At 44.6% G+C, this 13,056-nt stretch overlaps 1 pseudogene; it reads right to left on the reverse strand.

Annotated features, from left to right (window-relative positions):
• Positions 1-2,631, reverse strand: part of LOC117035884 (heat shock protein HSP 90-beta-like) — a 63,120-nt pseudogene extending 60,489 nt beyond the window's left edge.
• Between the last annotated feature and the right edge of the window lie 10,425 nt (positions 2,632-13,056).

The raw sequence follows: 13,056 nt of genomic DNA on the forward strand, positions 1-13,056 counted from the left end.
ACACTGTCACAAAGGCTAGCTTTTCCATTTGCCCGGGGAGCAGAGAATGCTGTCTGCCCCCTCATCCCATAAACGTAATAGCCAAGCCGAGACTGGCTCTCCAGGGCTCTGTCTGTACCGCCTCCCCAGCTCCTGCAACTCAGTGGGAGTGTAAGGGGTGTAGGTTGTGAACTCAGTCACAGCTGGGTTGCCTGCAGCAACACCCCCGGGGCCCAAAGGTTGCTCACGTTTTACTCTTTGCTTCAAGATTGGCCGGGCTTGGGGGTTGGGAGCTACATTGTCTCCACTGGCTTCCTCTGCCTCTGCCTCAGAGTCTCCACTGTGGGGCCCCGCTTCCCAACAAGCGGACCCGAGCTTCCAGCGCTTCCAACCGGGACACCTGGTCCAGCACCTGGGCCATTTCATTAAGCGCATTTTCCGTATTGAGACTCAAGGCCGTGAGGAACAGCCAGCCCACACGGCCGGCTGTAGCCTTCTCCTCCTCCGGCAACCGCTCAGCCAGAGCCTTCAGGGCGCTCTCCACACTGGCTGGAGAGCCATCCATGTCCTCCCACCTCTCCTTGGGGGTCCAACTCCTGAGAACGGTGGCCACCGGACACCACATACTGTGTGGGGGCCACCCGCCCTCCTGCCCAGAGTCAGACTCCATTCCTACCTGGTCGGAATCTTGCTCACCGTGACAGGTGCCTGAGTGGGTGGAGGCCTCCTTATAAGATGTCCACAACCATCGGATCCTAAGGCCGCAGCAGATCATCAAAATTAAGGCAACGCCTTCCATGGCCAAGAAGGTGGTGTGCCAGCTGGAGGCTTGAGTCTCCCAGGCGGACCGCGCCTCCCGTTCCCAGTGTCGCTCCTCACGGGCCTCCTGAAGCTGAGCTCTCACACGCACAAACCGCTCCACCATGCTTTGGTAGGTTTTGGCCTGCACCACACGCTGCTTACGAAACTGAGCTTTGATATGTGTAAACTGCTCCAGTACATTCCGGAGAGTTTCGGCCGACACCATACCCTGCTCGCTGCGCCATTTGTCATGTGGGGTGTCGTGCGGGGCGGTCTGCGGGGTGTCAGGCAGGGTATCCTGCCGACTACGCCAAGTGTCATGCGGGGTGTCAGGCAGGGTCTCTGGTCCCGCTCCCCACATAAGAACGCAGGACATGGTGAGGCCAAAAAGGAACACCCACGGAGCCATAGGTAGGGGAGTCATACCACTATAGTCTCGCTGGGTTTACATGATGTGCGACCTGCTGTCCGCTTTGCTGCCAACCGACCGACTCTCCTCCACTCTCCTTCAGTCTCCTCCTCTCTCCTCCTCTCTCCTCGACTTCCCTCTGTAGCCGCGGCAGTTATATTAGTGGCCAATGGCTCAATGGTTACAGCTGACAGCCAACCAGCCACAGCTGATGGCCATCTACTACCTGAGCCAGCACCTTTCCACATGAGGCCGAGAGCCTGGAAACTGCTTTCTGGGGCTCTGTCCCCACACCAGTACAAGAACCTGAGGTCTGAAAGAACATGGCAAGTGTTGGGTCTGGCTGTGAGTTTGGGTGGAGAGATGGTGACAGATGGGCCGGGAGGTCCAGGAGTCCAGGTGTAGGAAGGCCCAAAACCTGCACTTGATCCTGCAAACAGCATGGGGCCGGGAGCATGAGGATTAAGGTTCTAAAATCAGAGGACCTGAGTCCTGTCCAGCCTGTGTGAGCATGGCTATCGTCACTGGTCCACACTGCCCTACCTGCCTTGTGGGTGGCCGAATGGCTACTGTGAAAAAGCCCAGTGACAGGGTATGTGCATTTCATGGGCTGAGGTGTCCTTCCCTGCCTGCTTCCGTCACTGGGTTGGGCACAGCCTGGGGCTGCTTTGCTGATCACTGCCTTGAAATATCTTTTAAACCACAGGCTATCACTGAGCTTTCCACGTCCATGTATGCTTTTCCCTCGGCGTCTTCATGAAGGTTTTGCTCAATTTTTCTATGGCCCCCACAACCAAAGCACAGGCTTGGTCCACATTATGGTATTCAGAACACTTGTGCTCTGATAACAAGTCACCAAGGCTCCGGGGGCTGCCCTCGTGTGAAGTAGCCTATCCCCTCTTCCTTAGGACTTGTATGCAGGCCAGTTCTCAGGGCCTTGTGTGAGTGCTGCAGATAGTGGAGGTGTGTGCACTACCTGCTCTTGGCTCACATCGGCCTGGAGCATGGTGGGTAGAACAAAGTAGCCAGAAAAGTGAGAGGACCTGAACCCCTCTTGCTGGATCACCACGGCATCTCGCAGGCCTGTTGACTGGTAACTCTCCTGCTCAGGTGCCCTGCAAGGGAGAGGGCTGCGGTGGGCTCGTCCACAGCAAGAGTGAGAGCCCAAGGGGTCAGGCTGGCAGAAAGAGTGACACTCGATGTGGGCATTGGGTGACAGGCCCAGGAGGAGTGAATCCAGAGCAATCCTGGGTGGGACAAAAGCCCCCACAGGTGCAGGTACTGTGGGCAAGCAGGACTCCAGGGGATCCTCGCCGATGTTTATGCAGGTTCCAGGCTTCCCACCAGCTCTGTGCCCGTCACCATCCGGACATGACCCTCAACATCGTCACGGAGCCACGCATGCCCTGCGGCTCTCCCAGACCCAGCAAGGGACCCCACATCTCCGCAGTCCTCAGCCACCATCTCCGATCCAGAACACCCAAGACACCTGATGGCCTTTCTCCAAGTCCTGGCTGCCTGTCCTTGTCAGACACAGAGGGAGCATGGTCAGTTGCAAGGAGTCAGGCTCTGATGTCAGACAGGACAGAGTTTGTCCCTCCCTTCCTCCCTATCTGACTGTGTGATTTGGGACAAGTCAGCTAAACCCCATCTGAATGTCAATTCCCTAATCCGACACCAACTTCACAGGGCAGTTGTGGAGATTAAAGGAGCTATGTATATAAATAATGTGCTTGCACAGGGCCTGACACAGCACGTGAAAACCTTGTCGAGGCGGCAAGCTGGCATGATCCTCTCACAGGAAGCATGCATTTCCAGATGCCATGAACCAGGCCAATTCTGCCTCCTTCCTCGGCAGTTCTGCAAACAGGCTCTGGCCTGTGCTCAGTGGCCTTGGATAAGTTGCTCCTCTCCTCCAGCCCCCTTTTCTCTCTTCTGCAGGGAAGTGGCTGAGCAGCTTTCCACACTCCTTATGCCATGATTCTGTGATCAACACTTTCGCTGCCAGAAGCCTAGGCTTTTTGCCAAATCAGATGTTGCGAATCATCTGCAGTCGGAAAATTGGAAAGCAGTAGTGACAGGGATACAGGCTGCGTCAGCCCAACCACACACGCACATCCTTCTGACTCTAAAGCTGTTTCTAACCAGAATTGCTGTAACTAAAGAATCTGTGGCTTTGCCTTTCTCAAACTAATGATTCTAACCACACAGCAAAGCTCTGCCCCCCTGGTTTCCAGCAAGACCCCTCATCTTCACAAAATGTGCCAGATGACCTCATGTTGCCTGGTGCCCCATGCACAGCTTTACCAGTGGTGCCAGGAGCTAAAAAAACATTTCTGGAGCCCAGGCCAAGTGCTTTTCCCTGGAGAGCAGTTGCTCTGTAAATCTGTGATCCTGCCTGCCAGCTCATGTTCTAAAGAGGAAGTCAGTGGAGCACCCAGGAAATGAATGTTAATTACGGTGTCCGACGCTGTGCTAGCCATGCTCTGATCACTCCATGTGGTCCCCACACAGAGCAGGAAATGGCGGAGAGCAAAGGACTAGTCCAAGAAGCCGAGAGAGCCAGCGGGGAGCTCTGGTCTGACTGTAAAATACGTATTATTCCTACTGCCCCAAGGCTATGTGTCTCTACCACAGTACTCATGTGCTTGAGAAGAGAAAATGTCACTGTGCCCACATCCGTGGGGACTCACTTCTTTGGTAAAGCTATGTTGGCACAGAGTCGATGCATGTTCTGCCTCTATTTCTCTTTCTTTTACTAATCTGGAAATCATCTCTCCAGCAAATATTGACCAAAGTAGACATTCTTCCAACGGTTCTTCTGAATGTATTCATACACATGTACACATGAGAGAGAGATAGAGACAGAGACAGAGATAGAGAGAGAAAGAGGGAGAGAGAGAGAGAGAATACACACCAAGTACATAGTGCCTTTTAGCTTACAAAGCAATTTTACATTTGTTATCATATCCAGGCCTAATGCCAATTATTAAAGAAACACCATCATTGCTATTTCTGTACTTAAAAACTTTTATTTTGAAATAATTATAGTCACAGGAAGTTTCAAAGACACAGTACAGAAAGTTACCCTGTACGCTTTACCCAGCTTCCCCAATGGTTGCATAACATCTTACATAACTATAGAACAATATCAAAACCAAAAAGTTGACATTAGCATAAAGTGTGCATGAATAGCTCTCTGTCAGTTTATCACATGTGTAGAATCACATAACTACTGGCAAAAAAAGCCAATATCAAAAGGTCATAAACTACATGATTCCATATATATAGCATCATTCCCAACTTAAAGATGAAAAACTGATGTTCAGAGAGATGACTGGATTTGCGCAAGGTCACACAACTGAGTGGCATTTGGTCCCAGGCCACGATTCCAGCCTAGCATACCAGATTTTGAGATCTCAAAAGTGCAATGAAAATTCTCAAAAGTGCAATGAAAATTCTCAAAGAAGTTGATTTCCCTGAAGGAAACAGACTGCCATTGAAAGACCATGCTTGCCTATCCTCAGTTTTCATCTGGTGAAGTCCTGGAAGCACCAAGTGTGGTTCAGCCCCACCTGAGAGTGGGACATGGACTGACTTTCGACACCAAGTGCTCCTGTAGGATCTGGGACAACTGTGGCCTCACAATGTGGCCAATTCTGCCCTTAAAGGTTCAAGAAGAACTTGTCTAGATCTCAGTTCTGGATTCCAGCTCAGCCACCCTCATAGAATTCCACTAGAGAAGCTTGTCATAAAATGTAAGGCACTTCCTGAGCATGTCCCAAGTGCTGTGCTTTTCATACGGGAGGAATGTGTGCTCAGAGTTCTTGATTTCCTAAGAATTCTGCAAATGTTATTTGGCCAAGCCAGTATTCTCAGCATATGGCATTTAAGGGTGGAAATGTCCCCCTCTCACTGGCTTGATTCAGGCATTTGTCATTTCTGCCTGAAAAATTATAAAATTTCCCAATAGTTTCTGTGTTCTAAATCTTATCCTGCTCCAATCTTTCCTTCCGATATCTTTCTAGAATTCTGATTGTATTTATACCATATTTCCCAGAAAATAAGACCTAACCAGAAAATACGCCCTAGCATGATTTTTCAGGATGCTCGTAACATAAGCCGTACCCCAAAAATAAGCCCCAGTTAAGATCATCAGCCAGATGGACGCATTTAGTACTTCTGTTGCAACACACGACAGACATATTGAATTATAAAATAATAATATTAATATATAATTAAATATAAATAAATAACATTATTGACATTAATACTTAAAATAAATGATAATATAAATTATAATTAAGTATTTGTAAACACCCAAGTGGGCACCTTTGGATGAGAGGTAAACACCTATGTAAACAGATGAACTCGAGACTTACTGCTGAATTACCAATCATAGTACAGACACAACGCACGAGTAATGTGCGCACTTGATAACGAATGGACACGGTTGTGTCTAATACAAATCTTCATAATTCGACAAATCGTATATTGTAATGGACATACTTAATGAACTTGTGTAAAATAAAGAAACATTTTCTGAATTTTGGTGCCTGCAATTTTTCATCGCTTTTGTGTGGACCATCATTCTTAACTGTCATCATTTTTGATGCCACTCCTGTCTCATAAGTCTTCAGCTAATAATATTCAGGGAATAATATTTTGACCCCCAGACAAGATGAGTGCAAAAAGAAAGAACTATTCTGTCAAGTACAAGAAAGGAATCGTGGGGGACTCCCGGGGCAAGAATCTTACCACTTTCTGCAAAGAGAAAAAGTTGGATCTCCGAATGGTCCGAAAATGGCGAGCAGAGTATGATAACCTCAGTCAACAGGTGGACGAGGGAAATGCTAAGAGGAGCAAGTGTGGATCAGGTCGGCAACCATTATTTCCTGAGCTGGGAGACATCATCTGTGAATGGATTGCTGACAGGAGAGCAAAGGCTTTGGTTGTGCGCAGGGTATTCAAGCATTTGCCCTTGTGATGGCACCCCAGTTAAAAATATCCCCAGAAGAATTCAGCATATCCCAACACTGGCTGGATGGCTTCCTTCAGCGATATGAACTGTCTCTAAGAAGATCAACAACACTGTTCAAGCTGGAAGATACTGAAGTTATTAAACGTGCACTTGCATTCAAGTCCTTTGTTGATGGCATCGACTTTTCTAAGTACCAACTCCCCAACATGATTGCGATGGATGAAACTGCAGTGTTTATGGGCCAAGGATCTCAAACGACAATTGATCAGAGGGGTACCTCGTCAATCTACATTCCCTCTATTGGTTATGAAAGTGCACGTGCTACCTGTATTTTGGCAATTCATTCTGGATGGAAAGAAAGCCCCACCTCTATTCATCACTAAGGGCAAGGTTGAATAAGGTTGAACGTGTTTTAGGCATTTATGTTCTTGAAACCGAAAAAGCCTGGTGCACACAAGCAGTTATAAAGAAGTGGGTCAATTTAATGCTGCCACTTGTTTTGTGAGGTGGCCAAAGAGGTCTGCTGGTCTGGGATTCAGCCAGCACTTACCGCGCTAAAGACATGAAGAACTTCCTTGCAGAGGGAAGAATAGATCAAATTGTGATTCCTGCAGGAATGACTGCCTATCTCCAGACTCTTGATATTGCAATAAACAAGCCATTCAAGGACCATTTGCATATGGAAATCAATGATTACATTGAAAACAGAATGGAGAGAAACCAGCGTGGAAACTTTGTGAAGCCTAGCTTGCAAAAGGTCGTGATTTGGGTGAAGAATTCATGGGATAAAAATCACTGACAGCTGTGTTGCCAATGTACTTTGAGCAGGCTATATGTATAAGAAGTGTTCATTTAAGGAGAGCTCTATTGCTGGACATGAGAGATTGGGGCCAATGTTTCTACAGGAAATGGGGTCGCAAGAAATTCAAGCTGGAATTCGAGGTTTGGAGAGTTATGATGATGTTCCAGAAGATGGCATGACTAAATATAGTATTTGAATAAATATAGATTTTTGTACATGAATAAATGAATAAATGTAGATTGTTGTACATGAAAAATGTAGATTGTTGTACATGAAAAAAATAAGACATCCCCTGAAAATAAGCCCTAATGCAACTTTCGGAGCAAAAAATTAATATAAGACCCAGTCTTATTTTTGGGGAAATATAGTAATAACTGACGTGCCAGGCACTGCAGTGAGCACCTTAGACCTATAATCTCATTTATTCCTTGCAAAGAGCCTACAGGTAGATCCTCTTATTCTCCCCATTTTACAGATAGGAATCATATTTAGGGAGGTTTCCGTAATGCCCTGGGTCACACTGAGTAAGTGAAAAGACTGGTCTTGAATGCAGGCTAAACAGACCCCAGAATATTGCCTCTCATTTACAAAACATGAATCTAACCTTGCTATTACCCTGCTTAAAAAATGAAGTAGATTCATCTCTCCTTGTTCTTCCCCACTAAATAACACTGTAAACCCTAGAAATAAACATAACAGGTAACCAAAAGAGAACTATGAAAGGTAGGGAGAGGAAGCTGTACTGGTTAGGAATCCCGGACTAGAGGAAAAACACAGTAGGATGTCTTAGGATGTCCAATCCAGCAGAAAAAGGGGACTAAGGCTCCATGTCACTTTACCTCTGATTCGGCAGCAGAAAATGGCCCAGGTAGGCTCATCCTTACTCTGGATGGAACAGGAACCCCACTCACAACATCAAGTCAGCCCAGCTAAGTGACAAAGGGGGCTGAGCAGATACTTGCTGACAATAGGCAGCCAGGGAAAGTCCTCTCATTCCTTGCTGAGCTTGAGGCTCCCTTCAACCAATCAGAGACACTTGGGAGCCTGGACATCAGTGGTGGTGGGAATTTCATCACAACAAGAAAATTACCCAAGAAGTGTTATTTGTCCTGATATCTATAGAATCCTCACACCCCACAAAGAAACAGGTGGCTCAGTGGTTTTCATGGGGAGGCAGTGGAAAGCTCACAACACATAGAGTGGCATGACTCAGATTTTTTGTCCTTGGATCATTTCCTCAAAAACCACAAACTACAAAACTCTCCCAAGATGAAACAAACAGCATGAATAGTCCTGTAACAAACCATTGAAGAAATTGAATTCATTATTAATAATCAGGGCTCCAAAATTAAGGGGAAAAGGAGCATGGATGTTGAGTAATCAGTTAGCTGCAATAACTTATTTTTTTTTCTTCTTCCAGGCCTACCCCCTTTTCTCACATTAGATGAATCCAGTCGTGTACTGCATATTTCTATCTGAACAGACAAACATTACAAATTTAAGATTTCTTAATGGAACTCATCTTCCTTTCCATAGTTTTCCTTCTATTTTCTATAAATTAATTTGTGGCACCAACTTCCCTTCAGTCACCTACTCTAGGAAATGTTTCCTTTTTTTATGTCTCACACCCAAGCTCTAATCAAATCAATCATTTCCCTGTACCCAACATTTTTTTTTCCTTTCCGTTTTTTTTTTTTGTTTTTTTTTTTACTTCTAACCTCATCCTTCACTCCTTAACTGCATACATTCATCTCTGTAACTCCTACTTATCTTTTGGATCTCAGCTTAGCCATCATTTCTTCCCATCATGTTTGAGTTAGATGTGCCACCATGTGCTACCAGTGTACCTGGGGCATTCTGGAAAAGGTGCTATCTCATTTTATCTCATTCATCTGGTTCCCCTTGAGACTGTAGGTTCTAAATCCAAGAGTCTCAAACTTGGCTCCACATAGGAATCACCTGGCGTGCTTTAAAAATAGTAATGTCTTGGCCTGCCACCAGACTTCTTCTGTTTTAAGTGGCATCGTGTGTAGCCTGGGCATTGGAATATTTTAAAGCTCCCCAGGTGATTCCTATATGTAGCCAAGTTTGGGAACCACTGTTCCAAAGCTTCCAAGTCTATCTGACCACCTGTTTTCTGTTTTATTCCCAGTTCAAAACAGAGCCTCATGTAAAGTAAATCCATAAATACTTTCCAACTGACTGGTGTAAGAAGTGAAATTTATCACTATCTTCCTAGAAATCCTTAGGTCACAGTATATGAACCCCATCAGATGCACGGGATGACTTATCTCTGAAGAGGGGTGTATCTCAGCACTCTTGTGGATGCAGCCAGGCCCCTAAGGGAGCTGGACCGTGTTCTCCTCTTTCCTGCACTTGGCCTGAGAAACCTGCCTCCCAGGCAGAGGCCCAGAGTGCTGGACTGGTGTGCCCTTCTCTCATGCCCTGAAGCATGGCCGATCAAGCCACTGGAGCCTGAGCGTGGCGAAGTCAGACTTTCCCTTTTGGATGGAGCCAGGATGTCAGATTCAGTGGTTTGCGCATGGAGTCTACATTCTGCAGATGTCAGTAAGTGTGTTTGTAGCGCAGCTGCTGTGCTGCTGCTGGCCGTGTGTGTTAGGTAGAGAACAAAAGTCCTGTTGCTGAAGACAAGTCACAAACCACTGGAAAACAATGCACAGCCACCCCACGCTCAGGTCTGACTTACTCCAGGCAGATGTTCTTATTGTCAAAACTCATGAAGAAAAATCTTTCAAAGATGCAGACAAGAAAGTCAAGTTATTTTCTCTCACAAAAATGAGCTGAAATATATTTTCTGGGTGGACAGAGTTGAGATCATTTGACATGGAGCCCAGAATAGCAGATTTTTATGACTCGGAAACATTACTTAGCCCAGTAATCTCATTCTGCATCTAAGGATACCTATGCATGAACAGAGAGAAGTTAAATCTTCAAGGTTCAGGTCAAATGCCTAGTTCTTGGCAGAAGCAGAATAGAACGTACAGATGATTGGAATAGCATTAAACAAGTTTCAAGCTCTCCGCACTTTTCAACAAATAAATAACCACCATTCATTTACCCATGCATTCAAAAGCATTTATTGAACACCTACCATAAAATAAACATATCACAAGGCACAAGAGATTCAAAGATGCAAAGCAAAATCCTACCTTTAAGGAGGAATAGAAAAAATAAATGGAAATAACACAGAGTAGTAATGGTATGGTGGTGGTGAACATGGTGCTACTGAGACACCGTGGAGAGATGGCTAAGTGTGGAGTGATGGTTAGAGCAAGGGAGCCAGAATACCTGACTGGAATGACATAAGGGATGCACTGAATTGAGGAAATGAAGAAAGTTTGAATGGCTAGCTTTTTCAAGAAGCAAGTCCGTGATACAAGCACTAAAAACAGCATGGGTAAATCACTTTATAATTTTGAAGTGGAGAAAACATTTTAACCATGTATGGTTCAAAATCCAGAAGCAGTAAAAGGGAAGATTGATAAATTTGATTGCATAAAACTTTATAAAAATAGGAGACAGCATCATAAGCAAAGTAAAAAAGACAGAGATAGACTGGGAAAAACACAAGTCATATCAAAAAGGGTTATATGGTTAGCATCCTTAATTAAAAAGGAGCTTCTAAAATCAGAGGAAATGACCTCATGGAAAAAGATCTGAAGAGGATAATTCACACACACGTAAAGAAATGTAAATGGCTTCTCAACTCTCTCATAGTAAGAGAAACACAAATTAAAAATAGACTGAGATTAGCAAAATTTCCTGTGTTTGAAAATGTATTCTACTGATAAAGTTTTCAAGAAAAAAGCTCTCATGCCTCCCTAGTGAGAATTTACCTAGAGATTGACCTTGTTCACCTAGTGACACAAACACTGTGAAAGGGAACTTGGCAATATCTGGCAAAACTGAATATGAATTTCCCATTGGACCTAGCAATTTCACTTCTGGGGATCTACCTCAATGGCACATGAGCAGAAATATAAAAACAATCTTGTTCAAAGAGCCTCATTACATTACTATTTGCAATAGAGAAAAACTCTAAACAACCCAAATGTCTATCAATATGAAAATAGCTTAATGAACTATTATACATGCACACAATGGAATACTATTCAGCTATAAAAAACGAGAAATATCTCTATACACTGTTATTTGAATGATCTCTGGTATTATTGTTAAGTAAGAAAAAAGTAGAGATAAGTATCTATAGTATGTTACCATTTATCTAAGCAAAGACAATGATATAAATGTGTATTTATAAGCATATATATTTGTACTATAATTAAAAAACAATGAAAGAATAAATCATAATTATTTTTAAATTGCAGGGGAAGAAATAGAGTGAAGGGGTAAGGTTAGGTGCTAGATTTCTCTAAATAACTGTTTTATAGATTTGTAACTCTATAAATATTTCACAATATTAAAAACCAAAATTCAATTAAAAAACACTTCCTAAAATTCTAGTGAAACAGATTACCCTAAATGTATATACATAAACACAACTATTCCAAAGGACTTTAAAATTCAGTCATGTGATTATACATTCCAAGCAGATTATAACTTAAGGACAACAACAACAACTAAAACAAAAACCCCACAACTCTTAACAGTTTCCATAAATCACTTCACTAGTGGTAGTGTTGATAGTGTTGTTTTTATCATGAGACAGGTATGTGAATATTGTGGGATCTATCAAATGATTAATTGTGCTCGTATCATTTCATATGCAAGATTCATGTATTTAAGTAAAAACCTGCTGACTTGCTTGACTCTGAATTGGATGTAACGGGAATACACAATTTTATAAAAGAGATACGTATTTCCACTGAAATACATATCCACTGAAAAGACCTAGAAACAATTACAATCTAGCAGCACACACTAACACCACATTTTCTGACTCCTCTGCATTTCATGCATGTCTCGCCTGAGCAGAACAGCTACACATAAGAGTCACTTACAGAATTCACATGTAAAAAATTCCCATGCCTGGGCCCCACCCAGAAATTGGTTTCATTGGTCTGGAGTGGAGCCCAGCCGTTGTGTTTGTTGTTGTCCCTTGTTGATGTTGGTCAGGTGATTTTAGAATGTGGCCAAGAATGCAAACCCTTGCTCCATCTGGGCGCTAATCTTTTCTTCCACAGCTGCACTGAGCTGTGCTTCCTGCCAACTGCTGTTTGTCTTCAGGGATGCAGCTCGATTATCTTTTTTAACCTTCCTTATTGCATTCTAGCAAAGAGGGGATCAAGGTGCCAGCATTCCCAGATGTCTGCCCAGGGGAGCCATTGTAATAGAGAGATCCTCTTTCTTATTCTTCCAGGATTCTCAGGTGCAGTGCACTTGGCCCAGCGGCCCAGCAGAGTGGTGTGGGCAGATAACAGAGGCGCGGCTAACATTTCAATAGTAGAAACGATGAAGTCAAGAGTCAAGGAGACTCCCCACATTCACTGCTGGGAGAAGACGTGCCGTCTTTCTTTCGTCTTCATGAAGAGGATTTTCTTCAATGATGCTTTTAAGGCTTTCTCTTTGACGGCAAAGTATCAGCAAGTTTTACCCTGGGGTTTGGGGAAACTAGAATTTTACATAATTTGTCTTCCAATCTTTATGACTGGAAGAGTTGTGGGAGCAGGATGTGACAGGGTGAAGGGGCCTCTGGACCTCGGCCGTCTTCTCCTGGGCACTCCTGTGGGCACTCTCCCATGTCCTCACCCTTGCTCCCAAGTCTGTAGCACACTCCTGCCTTCCCTGAGCTCATGCCCATGAACCAGAAGTGTCTCCAGGGTGCACACAGGATGTGCCTCCCCGGCAGTCCCGCCTTCCCAGTGAAAACCTGGTCCTTCCCCTCAGCCCTTGTCTCATTCTTATTGCGTGGACGAAAAAAGGGCCACATACTGAACCTGACAAGCTCAGCGGAGGCCAGCAGCATGGCAGGCCCTATAAACTCAGAAACTGAAATTAACCACATAGGATGGTCTAAACATAAAAATTCCTAGCTAACAGAGGGTCGCAGTAGATAGTCACATCCTAGGTCTGTAGCTTGCTTGACAAAGGTCAGTCTTTCGG

Source organism: Rhinolophus ferrumequinum, chromosome 16, assembly GCF_004115265.2.
Source record: "Rhinolophus ferrumequinum isolate MPI-CBG mRhiFer1 chromosome 16, mRhiFer1_v1.p, whole genome shotgun sequence".
NCBI lineage: Eukaryota > Metazoa > Chordata > Mammalia > Chiroptera > Rhinolophidae > Rhinolophus > Rhinolophus ferrumequinum.